The sequence below is a fragment of the Ovis aries genome, chromosome 11 (assembly GCF_016772045.2).
Source record: "Ovis aries strain OAR_USU_Benz2616 breed Rambouillet chromosome 11, ARS-UI_Ramb_v3.0, whole genome shotgun sequence".
NCBI lineage: Eukaryota > Metazoa > Chordata > Mammalia > Artiodactyla > Bovidae > Ovis > Ovis aries.
In genome coordinates, this window is record NC_056064.1 from 49,272,817 (window position 1) to 49,297,707 (window position 24,891).

The window sequence follows — 24,891 nt, forward strand, 5'->3', positions numbered from 1 at the left end:
TGAAAGAAGAGTACACAGTGAGGACAGGAGGAAGCTAGAGGGGTGGCCCTCTCAGGGGACTGACTCACAATAACCAAACCCCTAGATACTGATGTACAAACCAAAAATGCTGACATTTCAATTTACCGCTCATCTGCCCGTCAGTATTTTCTCATTCAACAAATCAAAGGAAGCTAAGTTATAAGCAGAAAATTAACAGAGAATCAGTACTAGGGGAATAGACAAATGAGCCCAAGAGAAGAATTGTTAATACATAGTGGGGATGCCCACCTCCACCACAGGACTGTGCCTCCCATGAAGTTCTGAAGCCCACATTCAGGGCCAAAGCACCCTCCTTCCAAGCAATGCTGAAGAGCAAAGCCAGATCTGTCTCCCTGCTCTCCCTTTCTAGGTGCCATGCAGACCACACCCAACCATTTATACATCTTCCCTTCTCCAGGGGATCGTCTGGACCCGGGGATCAAACCCAGGTCTCCTGCATCGCAGGCAGATTCTTTACTGTCTGAGCCACCAGGGAAGCTCTACTTTTCAAGCAGAGCAATACAATGCCTTAGAGAGGCACTTCTGTATCAGCGCGTATAACGTAAATACCTCACAGTCAGAGCCAATCTGTTAGGCCATTTCCCAAATGGTTCAAATCTTACATTTGGATTCTCCTTAACCTCATTCATTTGGGGAGCATTATGTGCCAGTCTGGGTCAGCTTCCCTGCTTCAGGATCACTCTCCCTGGCCTGGGCTGTGGATCTTCAAGGACTCAGTGTTTGTCTATTGGAGTTTCTCCAGGCGGTGAGCCAATAGCACCAAGGAAGTCACTACATGACAGTTTAGCCAGTCCCCAAATTTCTCAGGGACCCTGCGGTGTTCAATGAGCTAAAACACACATGCCCCCCTGCCCACTCCTCCCCCAGACTCCTGTTCGCACACAAAGGGTTACAAACCAAGCAGAGCATGAAAGATGCCCAAGCCTCCACACCTAGAAGTCCTCAGCTTAATCCTACAGCAGGAGAGCTGAACAACACTTCTGTGATGGACTGGGGTAAGTGGCCCAAATAGGAGAACCCCAGAGTTTGGGTAATTGGGTGGTGGAGCCCTGGGCTTGTCTGCTGAGTGGTGGGTAATGGTCCCTGGACCACTTGCCCAGGGCAGCTGCAAGGATGGGCAGCCGGCTCCACTCCTGCCAGGACCACTGATGCCCTGGAACTGTGGCTGTGTGTGTGGTGGGGTCTGGAGCTCCAGGAGCCAGTTGGTCTGAGGCTTGTGAGCACCATGTTGGCACCTCTGGGAGCTGGGCGTGGTGTGGATTGCCCAGCGGCCAGCAAGCCCCACAAAGGTGCCTGCCCACGTGGCCTGGCAGCGACCAGCTCTGCTAGGCAACTGCAGCCTCATCTCCTGGTGGCCTCTGCTTCTTAGCTTTGTGTTGCTGGGGGCAGCCACTCAGGAAGAATGCGGGCATGACCCGTGTCAAGCCATGCAGGATTATGCCTCCCCGGCGCTCACAGAAGAGTCTCCAAGCAGTGTTTACTAAGAGCCAAAGGCAGAACACAGAATCACCAGCTGGGGCTCCCAGGTCCCTTCTGAGCTGGAAGAGAAAGGCTACACCCCAAATGCCTGGGAGCACGGACAGCGCCTTCCTCTTAGCTGATCATCCAGCCTGCTGTAAGGTCTCTGAGAGCCATCAGCCTTCTTGGCCTCTACCATGGAGTCAGCGAGGCCAAGAACCTTCCTGTGGGCGGCCCCATGCCTGGCAGCGGGGGTGTGAAGTGAGGGCCTGGCTGCACTTTGCTCAGCACCAGCACCACTTCCTGAGGGTTACATGGGGGATCTGGAGAGCAGATTAAAGTCTTCTTTTGATTAAAAACACAGAAAACTTCTAAAATACATACAACTAACACTAAAGACCAGCTGAGGTGGAGAGATCAAAGGAAAGTGGAAAAGAAAAGAAAAAAGTAATGGAAGCAGAGAGAAAATTGACAGGCTGGGGAAAGGAGGAAACCAGCAGACAGAATGAGCAGAAATTGCAGGGGCCAGGGCAAGTCAGTGAGTGTCCACAAACCAGCCCATCCCACCTGTGTCCAGCCATGCTCTGCAATCCTTGAAAGGTTTACCCCAAGGGTTTTTCCTGCATCCCTAGTTCACCAGTTAGCTGAGCTGTGGCCAAATTCACATCCAATTAGCTTTTATCAAGCGCTGAATATGTAGAGCTTTGAACACATAGTTCTGCCTGGGCAGATTCTAATGGAAGGAGCCCTGGGAGGTGATGATGGGAGACATGTTTTGTTCTTAGAAGTCCCGTGGTTGACTATGACCTGCGGAGACCCAGCTGGCCAGAAGCTCACCAGTGCTGTCCACCCAGCTAGGAGGTAGGGGCCCTTCTGCGGTGAGGAAACTGCTCCTTAGCATAAGGATTCATACGACCAAGGTCACAGACAGCAGGCTGCAAGAAAAGATTCCAGGCCAGGACTTCTGACCACATTCAGGGATTTCAAGTGCTCTACATGAGGAGTAGACAGGATCAGACTATAGCCCAGACCAGCCCAAGGCCTGTGGCAGACTCTCACCTTGGGAGAGGTGATCCAGCAACGGCTTTTGGAGTGTCTAAACCTGAGTTCGGTGTGAAAGTGTATGGCTTTCTGGGAAGAAAATCTAGAGCTTTGAAGATCTTTTCTTTTTTTTTTCTTTTTAAAATTTCCCTTTACTTAAATGCATATGTAATTTTCAATAAAATGTCATCAGGTGTTATCACATTATGAGTCTGTAGTGTTTTATTTCCTCCTCTTTTTTTTTAACTTTTAAGTTTATATCGGAGTATAGCTGATTAACAATGTTGTGATAGTTTCAGGTCCACAGCAAAGGGACTCAGCCAATCCATACGCATGTATCCATTCTGCCCCAACCTCCCCTCCCATCCAGGCTACCACGTAACATTGAGCAGAGTTCCATGCGCTATACAGTAGGTCCTTGTCGGTTATCGTTTTAGATACAGCAGTGTGTCCATGTTGATTTCAAGCTCCCTAACTATCCCTTCCTCCCATCCTTTCCCTCCTCCTCTGTTTTTGCCCTGCGGATCTTTCTTTCCTCCCCCACCATACCAACCCCAAGCCCTTCCTAGGTAACCCGAGCTAACAAAAAATTGTGTGTACCCCATGTTTAACTTCATGTTCATATACATCATATGCAAATACACAGTGGCTGAGCAAGACAGGAAGCAGTGGCAGCTGTACCCGCTGGCAGGGAGAAGTGTTTTATCACTAACAGGGTTTAGAATTGCTGATGCCAACGGTGATACTAAAAAGGAGACAAACTTCTAGGCACTTGTATTATTAAGACTCTCTACAGACAAGGTACCCAATTATGCTCTACACCTGCGACAGACTGCACCATCTCCCCGCCTTGGTATCACACTGGAAACACACACACAGATGGAGACAAATAAATGAGAACTTGTCAACCCATTTTTGTAAAACTGTCACCCCTTCCATGTCAACATTGCTCTCATTCACGTCTTTGTGTGAATAAAAGTACATGTTATATCTGATGGATGGTCTATTGTTTCTCAACCGTGTCGCATTGATGGGATCCATATTGCTTTTAGTTTTCATTGTGTCTTCTTTCTTGAAGACTATTTTCTCTTTCTTCCTGTTTCCCAGAGCAAGCACTCCCCACCGGGTCCTTACTCCTTGGAAGACTGACCCAGGGAGGCTGAGTTTTTTCCCCTCATCTCCAGCTCCGAGATCACAAGCCCAGGATGCCTGTAGCCTTTAAGCCTCTTGAAGATACCATTTATACTTGAGCCTCTTCTTTGAACTTTTAGAGCCTGCAGATCTTTATCAGCAAAGTTGCTGTTGTTTAGTTGCTAAGTCGTGTCCAACTCTTTTGCAGCCCCATGGAGTGTAGCCTTCCAGGCTCCTCTGTGTATGGGATTTCCCAGGCAAGAATACTGGAGTGGGTGGCCATTTCCTTCTCCAGGGGATCTTCCTGACCCAGGGACTGAACTTACTTCTCCTGCATTGGCAGGTGGGTCCTTTACCACTGACTCACCGGGGAAGTCCTTACCAGTAAAAGGTTTTAGATAAGGTTTTCTCCCTTTTCACATTTTTTTTTCACCTTTTATTCTTAAAACAATGAGCTTCCATAGGAGGCAACCTTAAGAAGAGTGTGTGTCCCAAGCAGAGATGGGGTGCCCTCTCCCTCCCCAACTCCCAGACTTGAACCAATGGAAAATCTCCCAGTGACATTCCCTCCCTCCACAGTGGATCACCCACCACATCCCAAGATGATGTGTGTCATGCCAAGGTTGGCCTGAAAATAAAGGCTGAATGTCCTTTTGAAAAATTGACCCGGAAACTTCAGAAGAGACAAAGTCCGCAATCTGCCATCACCCTATCCTCCCACAGAGCTTGTGGGTTTCCAATACATCTCACATCTGTTCTCTCCATGAGCTGAAATATGACTGTACTACATGGGAAACCCAGAACCAGACCCAATCTTGGAGGCTGTTTGCACCTCCCGTGCCCACAAGGGCCTCATTTCAGCAGCTTGAACTTCCCTTGCCTGGTTTCTTCCCTTTCCTTTTTCTTTTTTAATTAACAATTTTTTTCTTTCTTCCCTTTCCTTGTCTTCCTCACTTTCCCCCATTATAACCCATGCAGTCTTCCCCCAGGTTGTTCAGTGAAAATTGCAGGGTTTGGAGGTTGCTACCAGCACAGAGCTGAATCCAAGCAGGTTCCCTAAGATGAAATTGTACTTTAGAAGGTGAGGAGTCAGGGCGCTGAAGCCGAAGCCCTGGTCCTGCTCTTCCTGCCTCTGACATGAGGATGGTCTAAGCATCACCTCCCTCCTCTAGAAGCCTCCTTCTCACTGCCGTCTCTGGATGGGGGAGAGTATATAGGCAAAGCAGCCACAGTGTTAACACAAATCAGGTGGTCGATGAACTAACTTATCTACAGACTATAAAGCGTTTTCCCTTTTTATAGTTTATTATATTCAATTTATAAAACTAATAGAAAACACTTTATGAGACAGTAAGTTGGTAGTGTGGAGACCAGCGATCTTTGATGGGCACTGTGGGTGATGCAAAGACTTCTCGGGGACCCCTGTACACGTCCTCTGCTCCTGTCCTTGTCCCAACCCCAGCCACCATGCAGGTCCCTCCCTCCACCCCAGGGCTCCAGCCATCTCCTGGGGCCTTGCTGTGTCTATGGGCTTACTCTCTCGGATAGTAATGTCACTTGACTCGAGTGGACGAGGCCACCACAGGCAGCCAGCTCCTGGGAGAAGCTGTGAGGTCCCACCCACAGGGATGAAGCTCTCAAGTAACATGAGAGGAAGAGGAGAAAGTGAACTCAGAATAAGCTCCACGTGATTCTGTGGGTGAGGTATTAAGGACCCTTGAACAACTCAGACTAATCTCTTTCATTTGCCTGGATCCTATTCAGGCATTCTTCAGGGGAGAAAGTCACACAAAAGAGTATTAATCACCAGGAAAAGTGCATCCTGGTGCATCCTGATGTAGTTCATGTGTATCTACGTCTCCTCTCCAACTTCCCTTTCACTCCCTGACATCTCACCACGCAAATAACAGAACGGGAAGTGAGAGTGAGGGACGGGGACCGGGGTGGGGTTTCCTGCCTATGATCTGAGCCACCCTGGGGGGACCTTCCCCTGCCCAGGGCAAATCCCCACTCTTTCATCACCGCTAAAACCCCAGCATCACAGGTGGAAACTTCAGAATTCGTCATCACTCATTACACCATGCAGCTTGGTATTTTGACTATGACTGACATATAACTCCCTAGCAAGATAAAACTAGGTGAGGTGAAGGTTGCTCCATGGTGTCTAACTCTTTGCAACCTCATGCACTAGGGCCCACCAGGCTCTTGCTCCAAGGGATGTTCCAGGCAAGTATACTGGAGTGGGTTACCATGCCCTTCTCCAGGGGATCTTCCTGACCCAAGGATCAAACCCAGGTCTTCTGCACTGCACTTCTTTACTGTCTGAGCCACCAACATGAAATCAGTTATCAAAGCATGTAACGCTATAGCTTCTCTTTAGATTTCCCATCATTGTTGCCTCCTTCCACCGTGTTCCAGTGCAGTGAGACAGCACCCGGGCATAACCGTCCAGACAGTGAGATCACAGGGTGCAGCAAGATCCTCTCGCTGTGCTTGTCAGGGATGCATTTTACGGAAGTAACTTACTTGAGTGACCATGTCTCTGGAGAGAGCCCCCACGTGCGCTGGAATGTGGCTCCATGCGGGGTTTTAAGGCCGCTTCAGCCCTGGCATCTCCTGGTCTGTGCACTAGATTAGTGACCCGTGGGCACCAGGGTTTCTGTGCAACCTTTGGGATCAGGTAGATGAGGATGGCCTCTGTTAGACTTATAGCCTCTCTCTCTCTGACTGTGTATGATCCAGGCCCCCAGGCTCATCAGGGGATACTCCACAGCCCTGACCGAAGACCACGGGCAGACTTCAGACACCGGGGCGGGTGGTTCGCCTGGGTTACCCCAGGCAGTGGGGTGACTGCAGCCACCGTGGTGCACACGGATCCAGTGGGGATGTGGGCTTGCACTGCCCTGTGTGGACCCATGGCTTGATCACAGCCAATCAAGATGGAAGTTGTTGTTGTTCAGTCACCAAGTTGTGGCCGACTCTTTGCAACCCCATGTACTGTAGCACGCCAGGCTTCCCTGTTCTTCACTATCTCCCAGAGTTTACTCAAATTCATGTCTGTTGAGTCGGTGATGCTATTTAACCTTCTCATCAACATGGAAGGTAGGGGTGCAAAGGACTGCATACAGCTCCTGGAGGGCCTCATACCTGCTGTCTCAGCTCAGCTGTCTGAAGCTGGCTGGGCAAATGAGTTAGGTGGAGGGTACTTACTGATTTTCTAGAATCTCCTATCAGAATACCCATATCCTCAGGAAGGAACAGCCTCTAAGGTCTAAGTTGAGACCTCACACATTCAAGGGATTTGCTGACCATGAGTTGGGGGAAAGGGAAGGAAGATGCATCCGAGGGGTATCAGGAGGAGAAAGAGGAGCTTTGGAGAAAATGACTGATTTACTTGCTTTATAACTTGCCTAGTAGGGGCTTTGGTGGGTAGGGTGTGGGCACACAGGGGTACAGGGACAGTGCAGGGTAGGAACTCAGGATGGACACACAGACTTCCCCAGTTCTAGAAACTGCTGCGCTGTGACCGAGCACCTTTGCTCCACGGCTACAGAGAAGTCAGAGAACCAAGGCCATGTACTGCTGAGCACCAAGGCGTATGTTGCCTGGTTTAGAACTCAAACAGCTGTACATACACACAGCTTGTCCTAGGTGGAAATTAATAATAGCAATTCATGAACTATCCTAAAACCCTCAACACCCTTCAATTCACTTCATGAGCCCTGGGGGCTGAGAAGAGACTCCCAGCCCTGACTTCAAGGAGCTCAGAGCTCAGATAAAGACAAACAAACACTTCCCTGCAGTTCAAGGATGATGCCTGGGAGGCAGAGTGGCCCAAGCAGGACGCAGTCACTCTGCCTGGGGAAGGGGAGAGGAGTCAGGAAAGCCTCACCTGAGCAGGTAACACATGCTCAGATGAGAGACAAGGAGGCTTCTAGCAGGGATCGGGCAGCCTTGTCCACACACAGCTGGGGAGGAGGGAGGAAAGACCTTGAGCTGGCACAATCTGAACTTCACCCTCAGGTCAAAAGAGTGATCTTGTGAAACCCCAACAGAACCTTGTTCCTCTCTGAGACCAGCATTGCGGCCAGCGGGCTGCATGGCGCCTCTGTGAGCCCCAGATAACATGGCAGCTTCTGAGATCTCAGCACATAGATAAGGAACCTGGACATTTTGTCTTCTGGTCATTCCTGTTTAACTCACCCCTCGGGGGGTGGGAGGATGGGGGAGTAAGAAGTCACCCTGGTGAAGAAACAGGCTGGCAGAGCCACCCGCCCAGGAGACCTTTGGAGGATACTACTCCCCAGAGCCTTGATGTTCTAATCAACAAAATGGGACATCATGTGACCTGCCTCCTGGAATACACCTAGCCAGAACATGGAACAGAACAGAGGCCAGAACAGGGGATGCTGCTGTGTGTAAGGGTGGTGCCAACAAGGCGTTATGAATAGATGCTCCTCGAGCAACAAGGTGACCAGTTAGACACACAAGTTAGACACACACCTCTCACCAGACACCAGCATCATTCCAAAAGGATCAGAAATGTAAAGCAGGAAGATCCTAAGAGTACTAGAGGAAAGCATTAAAAAAAAAAAAAAAAAAAGCACCTTTCATCACCTAAAAAAACCCAGAAACAATAAAAGATAAAAATGTTTTAGTTAAAAAACTTTTTAATGGCCAAAATAACTACACCACAAAGTGCAAAGGTGAACGACACCAGGCTATTCATACTATGTAGGAAGGACTAATCTTTATATTCAAAGAGCTCTTACAGACCAGTGAACAAATTGTTCACCAAAAAAACCCAGAAATACAAATGTAGCCCCTTGAAACACATGATATGCTCAAACTCTTTCATGATAACAGAAATATCAAGATTATATCAATATCAATATAACGATATCAAGAAACTGTTTTCCATATACCTGTTTAGCAAAAGCCTAGAGTTTACCCATATACTGGTGGGCAGCACAAGAACACAGGAAGTTGGTGAAATGGTACAAATTCCGGTAGAGAGAGGGCTCTTGCTCAGCAATTTGACTTCTAAGAGTTTATCAGATCTATGTAAAAACTAAGGTTTGAGAGGAACTGATCACTAAATAGTGTGTTTGGAATCTACACAGTTATTTGAGCCTTACTTTTTAAATATCCCTGAACAGTCTTAAGCTTTGTCAGTATTATCACTTACTGATATTTATATTTAAAATATGGCATTGTATACTGCTTTACTGCCTTTCACAGTAAAGTTACAATGAGAAGATGAATTTGTTCATTATTTTCCTGATGGTAGATGTGAAATGGTGCTTCAAAAAATTGTCTGTACGTTTGTCCGTGTGTGTGAGTGTGTGTGTACTTGGACATACGTTTTAAGTATAGACTGGCTCTTTCAAAATAGGGCTGCCATCTGAAAATGGGAAATTGGGATCTGAGACCTGCTAGGGTGTAGAAGAACTTGATGGAGGGCTTTTTTAGAAGCCCTAGTGAAGTTAATAATGAATTTTAAAAAATATGTTCAAAATTCATGTATTGGTTTTGAAAACTTTATTAAAATTAAGAGAATAATCATCATACGTACTTACATTAAAAATAAACCTAATGTTTGAAAAAATTATGTATGTTCACATTTGGAAGACATAAGTTAAATTCCCAGCTGGTACTATGCTCCAGAGGAAAAATTTAGGTGTTTAAAAAGCCAAATTAACAAAACAAGATGAAGTATTAGGTTAAAAATACAGGATAATATATCTATAATCCTGGGATAGGCAGGCTTTTTATGTCTTTAATTTTAAAAAACCTTTATTTTGAAATAATTTAATTTGGAGATGTTACAAAAACAATCACCAGATTCCCTAAACAGTTAATATTTTAACACATTTGCTTTTTCTCTCTCTTCCCTTCTCTCTCATATATATGTAATGTATGTAACCATATATTTATTTGTATGCTGTGTCCTTCACAGTGTATCATATTGAGATAGGCTGGGACCCGGGACCCTTTGCTTGCACTTACATCTGTCTCCTGGAGCAACAGAATACAAAGAAACTACAAGGGACTAAAAGTAACTGCCTACCTGCTCAGTTGGGTCCAATCATCAACAAGATAGAAAAAGGCCACAAACCAACTGTCATTTCTGAGGGGCCAGGAGCAAAAGCTGGGTCCCCCACAGGATCTCTGCACACAGCAGCACCAAGAGGGTGGACCCACCACCTAAGTGGCACCTCCAGCCCAACCCACTGATCAGCCCCCACTCTCACACCATTTAAGGAACCAGCTCATCCACCTCAGAGAGCAGGCAAAGGGCACGTGTTACTTATCTTTATTCCCTAGTGCTGCACGAGTCCCAGTACAGCTTTGTCTGAATTCCTTGTCTGGCTTCTCAACAATTTTTATTGATTCAAGAGCTCAAGGACCCTGGTCTGTAACAATATCAAGAGGGAAGTGATATCTATTTGTCTCATTACAGATAATGTCAACTTGGATCACTTGCTGAAGGTAGTATCTGCTTGGTTTTCCCACTTTTATTCTTTTGTAATTAATAAGTATTTTGTGAGAGATAATTTGAGACTATTAAATATACTGTTTCTCATAAAACTTTTACATCCTAGTTTAAAAAAAATTATGCAAGTTCAATATTCTTTACATCCTAAATGTATACTAAGGAGAAAACTGGTCAAATTAGTGATGGCAGGTACATACAGTGGAATACTATGCAGCTGAGGAAAAGAATACAAAGTTCTTTAGTATCAAAAGGAAACACTCTTCAAGAAACAGCAGTGAGGGACTTCCCTGGCAGCTCAGTGGTTGTGACTCCATGCTTCCACCGCAGGGGGCACAGGGTTCCATCCTCGGTCAGGCAACTAGAATCCTGCAAACCACATGGAGTTGCCAAAAAAAAGAGAAAGAAACAGCATTAAATTAAAAAGAAGCGTGCATCCCTTCAATGTGGGCCGTGGTAGTGACTTCCTAGGATGCAAAGGGAGAGAAAAAGGAACCTGTCTCCCACACGCTCAAGAATTCGGGGGTGGGGGCGGGGGCAGGGCTCCATGGGTCAGGCTGGGTGGTCATCTGAAGCGCTGGCAACTCTGCGCCATCTCCGAGTCCCTTTGTGATGACCAGGGTCCAAGAGCCCAGTGGCTGGGGAGAAGGACAAGTGTAGTGAGCACTTGCGAGTGAAAGGCCCAGCACACGGGCACCAACATACATCTTCCAGGGATGCTTTCACTGTAAAACCCGCAGCAACGCGTCCTTGGAAAAATCACAGATCCGTCGGTAAATCCTGAAGCAAGCGCGCTCACCATGTCAGACATCTGAGACTTTCACGGTGAGAGGACCGCCCACTGGGCTCAGGGGTCCCTAGACTCGCTCAGAGCCGGATCCGCCCCTTCTCACTGTGGCTCCTCCCTTTCTCACCGTGGCCCCGCCCCTTCTCACTGTGGTCCCTCCCCTTCTCACCGTGCCCCCGCCCCTTCCCACCATGGCCTCTCCCCCTTCACATCGTGGCTCCTCCCCTTCTCACCGTGGCTCCTCCCCCTACGCTCGGCTGAGGCTGCTCAGTTGTCGGAAACCCAGAGAAGCCTCGATGGATGGCCTCGAGCAGTGTGACGTTAACCTCACGAGATGAGTAAACAACGGTGGTTGTTGAGGTATCCACTGCCGGACACACATGCTCGATCACGTCTTAAACTCCACAGACAGGTGAAATGCACACATGAGTCACAGGATGGTCCCGGAGCCCCAGAAGGTCTCCAGGACCCTATGTCCGTGGGGTTTAGGACCACCCTAGGGAGGGACACCCCCCGCCCCTGCCCTCTCAGGGGAGTGGGGTGGAGTAGAGGTGTGGCTGAGCAGGCCCCCCCACCCTCCCTCAGATGGGCTACAGGGAACGTCTTTCTCTGTGGGGCGGGGGGCGGGACTTCTGTCTTGACCACAGTGTCCCTGCAAGCACAGTTGTGACTTTGCCCATCAGAGAGAGAGAGGCCTGGCTCCCACCCACCCCAGAGGAGGACACACTGTGGCGTGGCTTTGGGGAGTGGGCCCCTGAGTGGGCAGCAAAGGGAGTGGCCGGTGGCAGACGTGACCACCGTCTTGCCCAGAGAGACCAGGCAACCTGAGTCATTGCAGGCAGCCTCTTGAAGGACACAGCACTTGCCGAGGGTCCTTTCCTTATACCTCTCAGTGCTCTGAGGTCTCAAGGGGCCTCAATTGGTCAGTGACCTGCTCAGGGAAGCGGGGCAGAGTCTTGAATGCCTGTGCCGGTGAGGCCTGACCACCACTGCAGTGAGCAGTGTCTTTTACTCTGCAGCTTCCTCCTTCCTCATTTCATTCTCTTAAGTGATGACAGTGGTGACTTTTGCAGTCGCTTTATTTTTAATTTGGGTGGGGGGTGGGGATCAGGCAAGACTAAGTCAGTTTGACCAGTCCTCAGACTTGGGGGGATCCTTAACTGGTCCCTGAAATTCAGAGCTAAAATGCTGGTTTGCTAGATTCTGGTTGAAGCTTGTTCTCCTTGAGGAGCCAGATCTTGTGCAGCTGTGAAATAGACCAAGTTATAAATCACACTACATAAGTATCCGAAAACCACAAACAGGCTATTTCCATAGACGCCCAGGCATCCATCAGAACGCACAGCATCACTTAGAGGAGAACAGGCTCTGGGAAGCTGGCCACCTTGGATGAGGCCAGAGCCCTCCACTCTCTTCACAAATACCCCAAACAGTAAATCTCACTGTGGTGTGAGATGAAGTGGGATAAGCTCCAACCTCCTGTGTGAACTACAAAACCCAAGCCAGCTGGTGTGGGTGGTTGCAGTTGTCCCTGGTCCTGACCTCTGACCCTCACTGCCACCGGCTCTGAGCTCCGGGAGGTGAATTCTCAGTGACTGTCCATGACAAGGGGTGTGGATAAAGGGACTGATGGCTGTCAGCTTATCACAGAAACCTCAGGTCAGAGGTGGCGGTGAGCCCAGCTGAACCATGGAGCCCTGAGCTGGCCCAGCCTTGCCAAACGCTTCTCCATCTTCCCCCAGTTTCTCGTCTATGAAACAGGGACAAGGGGCTGTTTCAAGGAGGAGACCGCACCTGGCCACACCACCCAGGCCTGGCTGCCTCCACAGCTGTGGGGCTGTCACACTGGACAGCCAGCAGCACCAGTGTCCAGCAGCACCCAGGGCTCAGAGCAGGAGCCTAGGGGTGTTTGCACGGGAGCAGATGGACAAGACAACCTAGGGATGAGCCCCAAGATGCTGACTTAACAGGAAGTTTTGCTCACCGCCCACGAGGGGCTGATCCTCCTACCAAACTCACAGGGAAACAGAGCTTCCGGCAGGCGCCTGGGCCCCCCTGCCCCAGTGGAAGGACGGAGACCAGACCTGAGCAGCCCACCCGGGGTTCCCCACCCTCCCCGCTCAAGCTCCACTGCAGGGACTTCCCTCCCCGGGCCAGGTCAGGCTGGGCTTCACCTGCTGTAGGAGCCGAGTCTGAGGGCGCGGGACTGTCTCTCCTGGCAGCCCGTCCCCACCCCACGCAGATGTTTCCTGCTGATGCTGCACATTTCTGCTTTAATGCGAGGCCTGCCCAGCACTGAGCACGTGGTGGAAATATGCCGACACAGCCATTTATCTCCCTGTGTCGCAATTCACCCTCTCGGGGCAAAGTTCCAGCTGATGCCTCCAGAGGCGCCGAGGCTGAGCTAGAATCTCGGTTCTCCAAGGACCCAGGCGGCCCGGAACCCAGGGCGCGGCAGGAAAAGCGGTTGGGAGTGACGCATCACGGGCCAGGGGAGCCGTCTGACCACAGCCGCTCAGAGGATGTGAGACACGAGGGCACTGCAATAGCCTCACGCCTGCAACAGGGGGACGAGCACGGCTGGCCCTGCCGGGGCTGCTGCCCCCACGCAAGTGGGAAGCGGCCAAAGGACCCGTCCCAGAGCCCTTGGGCTGCTGCTTCTTCCTGAAGACTTGGAAGGTGGCTGCAGTCACCCCCTGGGTATTGCCAGAGTGAGAGTGTGTGGAACAGAACGCAGAGCCAGAGGAGGAAACTGCCACCATGGGGGCGGGGGCCCAGCGGGCAGGTTCCCCTGAGTCTGACCCCTAGGGTGGCATCCGGGTGACGCCCTTCTTCCTTGGGCTTCTCAGAACTTAGCTCCACACGCCACCGCCAGCCCTGGGCCAGCCCCTATTTGCTCTGCCTTGTTCACCGACTGGACTCCGGTCAGCTGATCTGCACCCTTAGTCTTGATCAAGCCCATAGATGGTGGTACACTTGCCAGGCCTCTGCCAGGGGCTCCACATCCCCTCCACCTGACAGCTGAAGTCTCTCTAGGATCTTACCCCTCCCCTTGGATGGCAGGCTGCTCCTTTTGCAGCCTCGGCCTTGGACGTCCAACTCCTTGACTGGACTGCTGTTCACCCCCACCCACCCCTATCTCCAGTCACTTTCTCAGTGAGACCCGCCCCACAACTTAAATCGTAACACCCCCTACACATACCCTCCCTCTCCCTTGAATTAATACACGGTGCAGCGTTCTCACTTATCCACCTCACAAACATGCACAGCAAAGCGTCTCTAAGCTCCATGGGGGCATCGATTTTTAATGTTTTTACTATGGAAAATCTCAAACATAAATGCTAAAGTAGACAAAACAGTATGATGAGCCCAACGGCCCATCACCCAGTTTCAGCAATGCTCAACCCTTGGCCTGGCTTATTCCGTCTCTGCCCCACCTTCACACATACCACATTTGCCTGTAAATGCTGCCAAAATAGACGCACTTTTAAAGAATTTAACCACACTACCATTATCACCTAAAAATTTAGTAGTCTTCAAACCAAATAAACGGCCCCTGTCCAGAATTCCCCAGTTGTCTCACTTCATACAGCTGTCGTTTTTAAACATCAGAATCCAGAGTCTAAAAAAGGCAATGTGTTAATATGCCCCAAGCTTTATGAATAACACTCTCTTTCGTTTTAATTTCTTGTTGAAGCAACTTCTTATTGCTTACCCTGTAGAATGTACCACATCCTGGCTCCAGCGGGCTGGGTCCCCAGGTTGCCTGGCTATACTTCTGTGCCAGTATTTCCTGCAAGCCCGTAATGGGCACAGAGATTGCCCCATGTCAGGTTCGCTTTTCAGCAAGAGCGCATCCTCACTGGGCTTCCCGGCCTGTCTCCCGGGGGCTTTCTCAAGGATGTTGCCCTTGACCAAGGGTCCAGGGCTGTCCAAGGCTGCTTTTTACCTTCCCCACTTCCCTGTATCTGTCAGCTGGGTGTTTCTCTAAGAACCTTCTTGTCAACTGTGTGGTTACTGTTCATTCAGGAAAAGCAGGATAAATGCCTGCTGCTTTCCTTTCCTTACCCATTTTTTTGAGTAACGAGTTGGTTTCCAGCATTTCCCAAAGGTGACTGAGAGCTCTTTATTTCCCGCCCCCCCCCCAAGTTTTCTTTCTTTTCTGGATAGTCGTGGACTCATGCATTGTAATTTATTTATCGCGTTTCAACCCATTTTGGTCACTATACTTCCTGATGCTCTCCTGTCCCGCCTGTGGCCAGGGCGGGGTCCCTTCCCATCAGCTGCGTGTCATTGGACGAGAGTCAGGATGGCCCAGGCTCACATAGGTGCCCAACCCCAGCAGCCCAGGCCCTAAATAAGGACCAGTGCAAGAGTGGGCCGTGGCCCCAAGGGGGCAAGCACACGTGAGAGCCTCATTTCCAGACGAAGCCCCCTGCTTCTTCATGAGCTTGCGTGAGGCTCCTGCAACGCTCTTTCTTCTGGAGGTAATAATGCCTGCTCTCAGCCCCTTAATATCTCCCCTCTCCCTTTCCAACCTGCTGTGATGGCCCCTGTCCTGTTTTCCTGGTTGTTATAGGGTTTTTGGCTCCGTGGGCTCCACAGCTTCCCAGCCCGGCTCCCAAGGCCTGCAAACCACCCTCGACACCTGCACCAGACCACACGCTCCACGCTCCGTGCTTCTGAGCTTCCGAAATGTTTCTAAAACCAAACAAAGCCAGACACTGGCACTGGCTCTGCCCCCTTGATGCCATCCTGATGTGTCAATTCACTCCTTCCACAGGTGCCACGGTTTCAGTCACAGGGCCGCCTACCCTCCTCTGCCACGTCCCCCCCTCCACTCCAGATTCCCATCACACTGTCAGCCTCCACATCCTGTCCCAGGGACCCTCCTCCGCAGGTATGTTGGGCATGCATCTGGGTGGACCCCTCGCCTCCTGTCTGGGCCCCCTCCTCCTCCATCAACTCCTGCACCGTGTCTTCCTGGTTTGGGAGTTGCCTCAGTCACCACCATCGCCACCATCACTCACCCCAAGCCATGCTCTTCACTCCATCAGTCCACAGACCTCTGGGCCCCCAGCCCCACTCCCATCCCCTCTTTCCAAATAAAGCAAAAACAATTCTCATCGCCTTCCAGCACCACCTTTGCAAGCAGTTTCCCCCATTTCGTTTGTAGGAAGGACGTACCATTCAGAAAGCAGACCTTTCTGCCTCTTCTTTTAAATCCAAAATAATCTAAGAAAAGAGCTGGGCTCTATGTAATAGTTTCCTAGCACCCTTATCGTTTATGGTTAAGCAAAATGCTCCAGCACACACGTGTGCTCCCTTACCTGCTGGCTGGTGAGAAAAGCCCAAAGCTGTCTTTTGTGGAGCAGTAGACTCTCCGCTCCCTCAAAGTGAGGCTGTATCAGGTGAGGCTCATTCCCTACAGACACGGGCCCCATTTGGCACTCAGGTGAGATCATTTACCTGCGGACATGAGCACTACTCTGGTGAGGCTGTTCACCTGCAGCGCGGGGTCCCCCCTCGGCACTTGGCATGGCTTCGTGACATCTAGGTCCCACCTTCCTGTCTGCAGCTACCCATCTACGTGGATTCTTGCCCTGCGTGTTCCTCTTCCCCTTCTCCTTTCCCTTGACATCTGCCTCTCCTTCTTTGTCAAACAGCTTCATTGAGAGAGAGCTCACACACCATACAACCCACTGTCTGAAGTGTACGATTCAGTAGTCTTTAGCCCATTCACAAAGTTGTGCGACCAGCACCTAATCTCAGCACATTTTCATCACATACCAGAGACCCCATACCAGCAGCGGTCACTCTCAGTCTCCCTCTTGGAGCCCCTGGCAAACACTCATCTCTTTCTTTCAGCGGATTTGCTTTTTCTGGATGTTTCGCATCAATGGAACTGTGGCTCTTTTTCACTGAGCATCACGTTGTCAGGGGTCACGCACATTGCAGTCTGGTTGGCAGTTCATTCCTTCTGTGTGGCTGAATAACTGTCCACCGTGTGGACAGACCATGTTTTGTTTACCTGTTTGTCCACTGATGGACATTTGGATTATGTTGTAATTCCTAATGGCTTCCCAGATGGCACCTGGTGAAGAATCTACCTGCCAGTGTGGGAGATGCAGGTTCTATCCCTGGGCTGGGAAGACCCCCTGAAGGAGGGCATGGCAGCCCACTCCACTGTTCTTGTCTGGAGAATCCCATGGACAGAGGAGCCTGGAGGGCTACAGTCGCAGAGTCGGATGTGACTGAAGCGACTTAGCATGTGCTCACACATTATTCCTGACAACACTTTGGGATTTATGTGAATAAGGTCATGTACAAGGTTTTGTGTGGGTGTAGGTTTTCATTTCTTACAGGCTTACCCCTAGGAGTGTTATTGTTGGTCCCATGGTCACTCCATCTGACACTTTGAGGAGGTGCCAGACTGTCTCCCATGTCAGTGACCAGGACCCCCATTTCCCCGGCTCCTCCCTCACCAGCACTTGTTATCCTCTGTCTTTGTTTGTAGCCAGCAGACTGGTGAGGACCTGCGTCCATTCCACTCTGCTCTCGGAGGCTCCCTCCACATTACCCAGCTGTGCTCGGCCTCCTGAGTCCAGGTCTCCACGTCGGGGAGGCTGGAGCCTCCTTGCCTCTCCGCCTCCCCATGGGCCTGCCCCTCTGCTTCCACTGGGGCCTCAGGATGCTCCTTTCTGCTGCCTGTCCTGTGACCCCTCCCCAACACAGCAAACTTTTCCACATTTCTTTGTTAAAATAATTAAGCATGAATATTAAGAACATGTTTTTATGTCAAGTGCGCTGTAATGACAATTGATCAGGGGAGAAAGCTTAGCGCTCCTCTGAATCCCAAGCTTCACAAACCTGGTCTCCCAGCACCAGGGGAGGACTGAGGACAGGCCTGGGAAGGATCTCCCTGGGTCCAGAACATTCTCCCCGTCCTGCTCTTGCTGTCCTGATGGCTTCTCCTGCTCTTTCCTGTGGCTGCCCCCACACACATTCTTCACCTGCCTTTAATTTACTTTTGACACCAGGGGTCTGGTGTCAAATCTTGATGTTCCTTGTACCTCCCTCACCTCCCCATTTCCAACAGGACAAAACCCAAACCTGTTTGCCAGCTGTTGCTACAGGGTTTCATGATGGCTCAGGCGTAAAGAACCTACCTGCCAATGCAGGTGACACCGAAGACATGGGCCTGATCCTCGGGTCAGGAAGATCCCCTGCAGGAGGAAATGACAGCCCACTCCGTTATTCTTGCCTGGGAAATCCCATGAACAGAGGAGCCTGGCGGGCTATAGTCCAAAGGATCGAAACGAGTAGGCCACGTTAGACATACACGCTGCAGAACAAGAATTAGTGACTTAAAACACCAAGAAGCACTTGCTGGCTGCATAGATTCTATGGATCAGGGATTTGGAAGCCACAAAGCTGTGTTGCTTTGTGGTCTCAGCCCATCTCACCTGAAGACTTGACTCAGGCTGGTGGCTCCCCTGCCAGGGTGGCCCTTCTCAGGGCTGGGGGCTGTTGCTGGTTGTTGGTGGAGGCACATTCCCCCAGGACAGGCCTCAGGCTGCTAGAACGTCCTCTGATCATGGCAGCTGGCTTCCCCTAGAGTGTATGTTCCTTGGGAGAGCGGCCCTTCCTCTGGCCAAGCCCCAGAGTGCACACAGCATCCCATCCTCCACTTTCTGCTGACGGGTATCAGACCACAAAGCCCGGCTCGCACTCAGGGGCAGGGGACTGGTCCCCACCTTCTGGACAGAGTATTGTCAAAAACCTGCAGGTGTTTCCACAACCATCATGCCCACATCCAAGGCCCCTCTGCTGGGCCTGCTGCTTAAGTAGATTCACAAGAAATACAGGCTAAGGTTTTTGACAAGTTCTGCAGGTGCAAAACCTGCTTGATTTTTGTTAATTCCAAGGTCTCTAAGGAAGGACAGGTGGGGCTGGTGTGGGCCCACACTCCCCAGACGCCACGGGAGATGGTGCCCACCTTCGGGGGTGAGTGGGCACTGCCCCCTAGCCAGTGCTGCCCCCAGTCAGCATGGTCTAGCGAGAGCTGGGGTCGGTGTTCATTCTGTTTGCCCTTCTTGGCCTTTTCTCAGGCTTGGTGCCTCCTTTTTTTGTGTTTGGTCAACAGTCCTCTGCTCCCATCACAGTTTTCTCAGTGTTTGCCCACCAGGGCTGCCTGTCAGCTGTAAGAGGGCCCATAAAGCTGCCCGGCGCTGCAAGGCCACAGTCATCCAGGGGCCCTGGCTGCCCCCACACACATTCTTCACCTGCCTTTAATTTACTTTTGACACCAGGGGTCTGAAGTCTCCGGCCCCAGAGGCCCCTCGGGTCCCCAGCTCCACAGCAACCCCACACGGGTCCCCGAGCTAACGAGAGCTCCGGAGTGGCATTGGGAGGGGCCGCTGCCGTGGAGACAGCTGGCAGTCACCCAGTTACCTCGACGGCCGGCCGCGCCCCGGATTGGCCGAGGGAGTCATCTAGAAATATCCTGCTCATCTTGTTTGCACCGAAACTCTGAAGTCAAAGCTCTGCCCCTGAGCTAAACCCCCACAGCGTCACACAGAAGGTCTAAACTGAGCCCCTTGCCCAGCTTTGCAGCCAGAAGGCCTCCAAGGCAGGCTCCTCCCAGCCCCTGACATGCCCTGAGCTTAGAAGGACCCACAGAACTTCAGGAAGGGGAGGGCTCAGGGCAGTGTGGACCCTGGATGGCAGGGTGATCCTGTCACCCCATACCACATCCCCTGCCCCAACCCTTCTCTCTTCAGACCCCACCATGGAGAGACCCATGCCCTCCCTTGCCAACCTGGCTGCCCCCACCCCTGGGCCACAGTGCCCCTGAGATTGGCACCCCTCTGTCCACATCAGGGCCCCTCAACCCCCTCCCCCCCAGCAAAACACCGTCACATGGGAGTGAAAGTGGAAACAAGGAAGCAAAGGGAGCTGCGTGATGAAAGCCCACTCTGTGCCCCCCTTCTCTGCTCCCTGAGGAGCCCCGAGAGGCCAAGCAACTGGTCTAAAGTAGAACAGCCTTGAGTGGCAGCCCTGATGCGAGCTGAGAACCTGCCTTTCTGACTCACTCTCCCCAAGGAGGGCGTTTAAGGAAGACAGACGCCTGCCTTAAAGGGACAAAACAGAGGACAGTCACCCACTAGAGCGCGAGCGCGTTGCTGTCCTTGCGGCTCCAAGATTCCAGGACAGGCTGATTCCCTGAGTTGCACAGGACAGACACCAGCAGCCTCTGTGGTGCAGTGCTCCGCTCTGCTCAGTGTTGGAGCCATCCCCCCGCCCCACCTCCTGCCCCAAGGTGCCGTTGAGAATGAGAGCTAGTTACATCTCAGGGGGCACCCCACTGGACAGCTGGCACTGGATGCAAAGCTTCCAGGGTCCTTCTGTGTCCGGGTTTTACTGTTGACAGTGGAGCGTGGGAGGCATGCCAGACCTGCTCACCCTTGAACTTCCAGCAAGTTCACAACACAGCTCATGACCCCGGGTGTGTGTGTTGCGGGGGCGGGGGGTGGGGGTGGAACGGAACTGCCAAAGCTGAAAAGACTTTCTCCAACACTTTCACACACCTCCCGATGTTTAATGTCACTGTACAAATACTGGACAGGGACTTGGGGCTAGGACCACCCAGCCCTGAACAAAGATTCAGAAAAACTCACAGAAAACGCAGACCCCTGAGTTTGTCTCCACCATCCAGGCTTCTTCCTGCTCTCAAGCCTAGACTGCTCAGATTCAAATAGCATCTGATCTGCGCCCCCCACCCCACCCCCGCAGCCCCAGAAAGTCTGCCTTGCCTCAAACTCCCAACATGAAAGGGCTTGAGGAAGATTGACAGGAAGGCAGACCAATGCCCCCCCACCCTCAATGAGGGACACACCCCTCCTCAATGAGGCACACTCCTCTCCTCCCTTCCTGCCCATCTCAGATTTCTTTGGGAGAAAACAGTGGAAATCTATAGAGATAATTCCTGTGAGGCTTTTGGTTTTGCAGGAGGCATTGGTTTGGGGGGTGAACTCTTCTCTTTTGCTGTCTCTCCCTCCTCCTCATCCTCTTTGTGAACCACGATACAAAAGAAACGTGGTTTTTCAGACGACTGGAATTCACAATGGCACACAGTATTGCCTACAAGACCCTTTCGCAGCTTCCTATCGAAGCCAATCCTTGGCCAGCGTGTGCGTGTCTGGGGTGAAGGGGGGCTGAGCATGCAGCCTGGCGCTCAGGACCGAGGTGCTCGCTGCCACTGGGGAATCTTCGCAGCTCATATCGTCAGCACTTGTCACTCAGGACTGCTGGAGTGTGATGTCACTCTCCCTGACCCTCACCACCTGCTCCTCTCCAAACGGATGGCACTCTCCTCCAATGATGGTCATGGAGACTCCCGGGCTCCTCATGGGTGATGTCTGGAGGAGGCGGAGGAGGAAAGTCCTCGCAGAGCTGCTGGGTCCTCAGCCCCGGGCAGTGCTGTGGGGAGGGTGTCGACCCACAAAACACAGATGGAATCACTGGTGTGGCTGAACCACACGTGCACTGAGAGGTGCGTTATTTACCAGAAACGTGGGGAGTTATTGAGCATTGTCCTATAAGCAGTACAGTTGATTGGATGTTCAGTTCAGTTCAGTTGCATCGGTGGTTAAACATCTAAAAAGCAGTCTGCTGGGTGTTAGGGACCCACGGTGTTTGGACCCCGAGTCTCCAGCCTCCAGCTTAGTCAGGACACAAGCCCAACCTGCTTGGGCTCAGGCCAGTGGCCAGTGGACAAGGGTGTCTGTCCGACTCATCGGCTTGCAGTTTGGCTAAGCTGCACCCTGCTGCTCGTTTCAGACATGAAACCCTCTTCACGGGGAGAGATTGTGCAACCCCAAGGAGCAGAGGGAACTGGAGGAATATCTAGTCTTCAAGCTGCAGTATTACTCATCCCGTTGGACGTGACTGGGACTCCCCAGACTCTTCTAGAACTCTGCAGAAGGCTCCATACAAACCAGAGCGGTGTTGATTATCACCCTATGCTTATCGTTTGGGTCGTGTCCAGGTTCTTGTCACTTTGCAGCTAATTACAGGGCAATGAAATGGTGCTGGCTGTACTTTGAATTTGCAAGCTCAGAGCAAAAGTCCTGATTCCTCTTGTGTCCCTGGCCTGCAACAGGACATGTTGCCAGCAAGTGGAAGAAGCTGCAGGGCCTGGCTTTTTAGCCCAAACAGCCAACGCTCTCAAAGGCAGGGACACGTGGTGACCCGTCCCCTAAGAGGGAACCCAAGCGTCATCCGACCTCACAAAGGAGAATTCCTTCCTCTGGGATGCTGGGCAGCAGGGGACTGTCATGCCCTAAGCTGACCCTAGGCTTTGGAAGCGACTCAGGCTCAGCCACCAGCCCTAACCCACAGGGTCCCCTCCCCTTTCCAGGATTGACTACTTTTCCCCCATCTCTTCTGAAGACCTTGGCTGCAGCCCTGGTCCACCTGGCCCTCCTATGAACCCCACTCCGTACCCTTGAGATTTAATCATGTCTGATCGTGGGACACATTCTGAATGATTTCCCTGGACTGCCATTTTACTCCCAGAACTTTAAACTCTGCGTGTGCCTCTCACAACCAATCAGCTCTATTTGTGGGAGGGCCATGCATGAGACAGCACTGGTACAGCTTAAGATCTCAGAAAATGAACGCAGATGAACAAATATGCTTTAGTTATTCTTAATATACTTACTTGTGAAAACGACATAGCATAAACTTTTACAAATAAGACAGATAGTTTTAAACCTAGTATATTTTACAAGGCGGTTTCCCAGGTGGTGCAGTGGTAAAGAATCCACCTGCCAATGCAGGAGACTCAAGAGATGTGGGTTTGATCTCTGGGTCGGGAAGATACCCTGGACTAGGAAATGGCAACCCATTCCAGTATTCTTGCCTGGAAAATTCCACGGACAGAGCAGCCTGGTGGGCTACAGTCCATGGGTCACAAAGTTGGACATGATTGAGTACACACACACACACACACACACACACACACACACAGTGTGTGCGTGCATACACGTTTTATTGGAGAAGGAAATGGCAACCCACTCCAGTATTCTTGCCTGGAGAATCTCATGGACAGAGGAGCTTGGTAGGCTACAGTCCACGAGGTCACAAAGAGTCGGACACGACTGAGTGACTTCACTTTCACTTATAGGCGACATCGAATCCAAGTTCCAAACCTTTCTCATTGCTTTGGGTCCTCCTTTTCCTATCCTGGCCCCACCTCCTCCCCTCCTGGCCCCACCTCCTCCCCTCCTGGCCACACCTCCTCCCTCCTGGCCCCACCTCCTCCCTCCTGGCCCCACCTCCTCCCCTCCTGGGCCCACCTCCTCCCCTCCTGGGCCCACCTCCTCCCCTCCTGGCCACACCTCCTCCCTCCCGGCCACACCTCCTCCCTCCCGGCCCCACCTCCTCCCTCCTGGCCCCACCTCCTCCTCTCCTGGCCACACCTCCTCCTCTCCTGGCCCCACCTCCTCCCTCCTGGCCCCACCTCCTCCTCTCCTGGCCACACCTCCTCCTCTCCTGGCCCCACCTCCTCCCTTCCTGGCTCCACTTCTTCCCAATGACCCAAGTGCCATTGGGAGGGTCAGTGCTGGAGGGGAAGGGGCACATTTCAATGTCACACCCTGAATCTGAGATTCTTTCTTGTTGTTCAGTAGCTCAGTTGTGTCTGACTCTTTTCCACCTCATGGACTGCAACCTGCCAGGCTTCTCTGTCTTTCACTGTATCCCAAAGTTCGCTCAACCTCATGTCCTTTGAGTCGATGATGTCATCCAACCATCTCATCCTCTGTCTCCCCAATCTCCTCCTGCCCTTAATCTTTTCCAGAATTAGTTTCTCTCTAGTTTCCAGTAAACAAAGGTGTGCAGCCCTGGAGAACTTTGGGCTTCTGGTCTCAGGGAATTCTCAAACAGCTTTTTTTTTCTTTCAATTAAGGTAAAAATCCATGTAGAAAATTATTTAGTCCTTTCACAATGTTGTGCAGCCATCACCTCTATCTAGTTTCAGAATATCGTCATCACCCCAAAAGGACATCTTGTACCCGTTAGCAGTCACTCCCCATCCTCAGCTTTATGCAGCCACCAATCTGCCTTCTGTCTGTAGGTCTGACTGCTCTGGATGCTTCTCATCAATGGGATCATAAAAGGTACAACATGTGGCCACATGTCAGCGGCGGGTTTCCCAGGTTCCTTGTGCTGTAGTACATACTGGTGGGCCCTTCCCTCTCAGGACTGAACAGTGCTCCATTGTGCCCACCTGCTTGGCCCTTTCTGAGCTTCTGGCCCACAGGCTGCTGGGTCATCCAAATTAGGGAATGTCCAGAGGGACCCTGTAGGAGCTGGGCGGGCAGGGAGTGTCTGACCATGAGCATCAGGGCATTGGATGTCCGATCGTTTTCCTGTGCAGCCACTGACTACTCTAGAGGAATGTGATCTATCTACAGAAAGGGGAACTGGTACCCAGTTCTCAGGAGCAACATTATGGGATGGCTAATACTCGGCAGGAGAATGAATGGACCAGAAGCTGTCTGTGCTCGGCCCCAAATAAAAGACAAAATTGTAACACTTAGTTTGTCTATGTAGGAAAAACGGACTTCCCTCATATCCCAGTCGGTAAAGAATCTGTCTGCAATGCAGGAGACCTGGGTTCAATTACTGGGTCAGAAAGATTCCCTGGAAAAGGAAATGGCAATCCACTCCAGGATTCTTGCCTGAAGAATCCCGTGAACAGAGGAGCCTGTCAGGCTATAGTCCATGGGGTTGCAAGAGTCGGACGTGACTTAGCGACTAAACCACCACATAGGAAAAACAGCAGAGCAAAATCTTCCTAAAATACACGCACAGATGCTAGAGAGAGAAAACCAGTGTGGAGGCCCTTCTAGATCAGACGGGATTCCTG

The 24,891-nt window shown here is 51.3% G+C and overlaps 1 long non-coding RNA gene across 1 annotated transcript; it reads left to right on the forward strand.

Annotated features, from left to right (window-relative positions):
- The first annotated feature begins 15,666 nt into the window (after window positions 1-15,666).
- On the forward strand, window positions 15,667-24,555 carry LOC121820641 (uncharacterized). The gene is made up of 2 exons (XR_006061259.2): window positions 15,667-15,855; window positions 21,798-24,555. It is a non-coding gene; the product is annotated as an uncharacterized LOC121820641 (long non-coding RNA).
- Window positions 24,556-24,891: the final 336 nt, after the last annotated feature.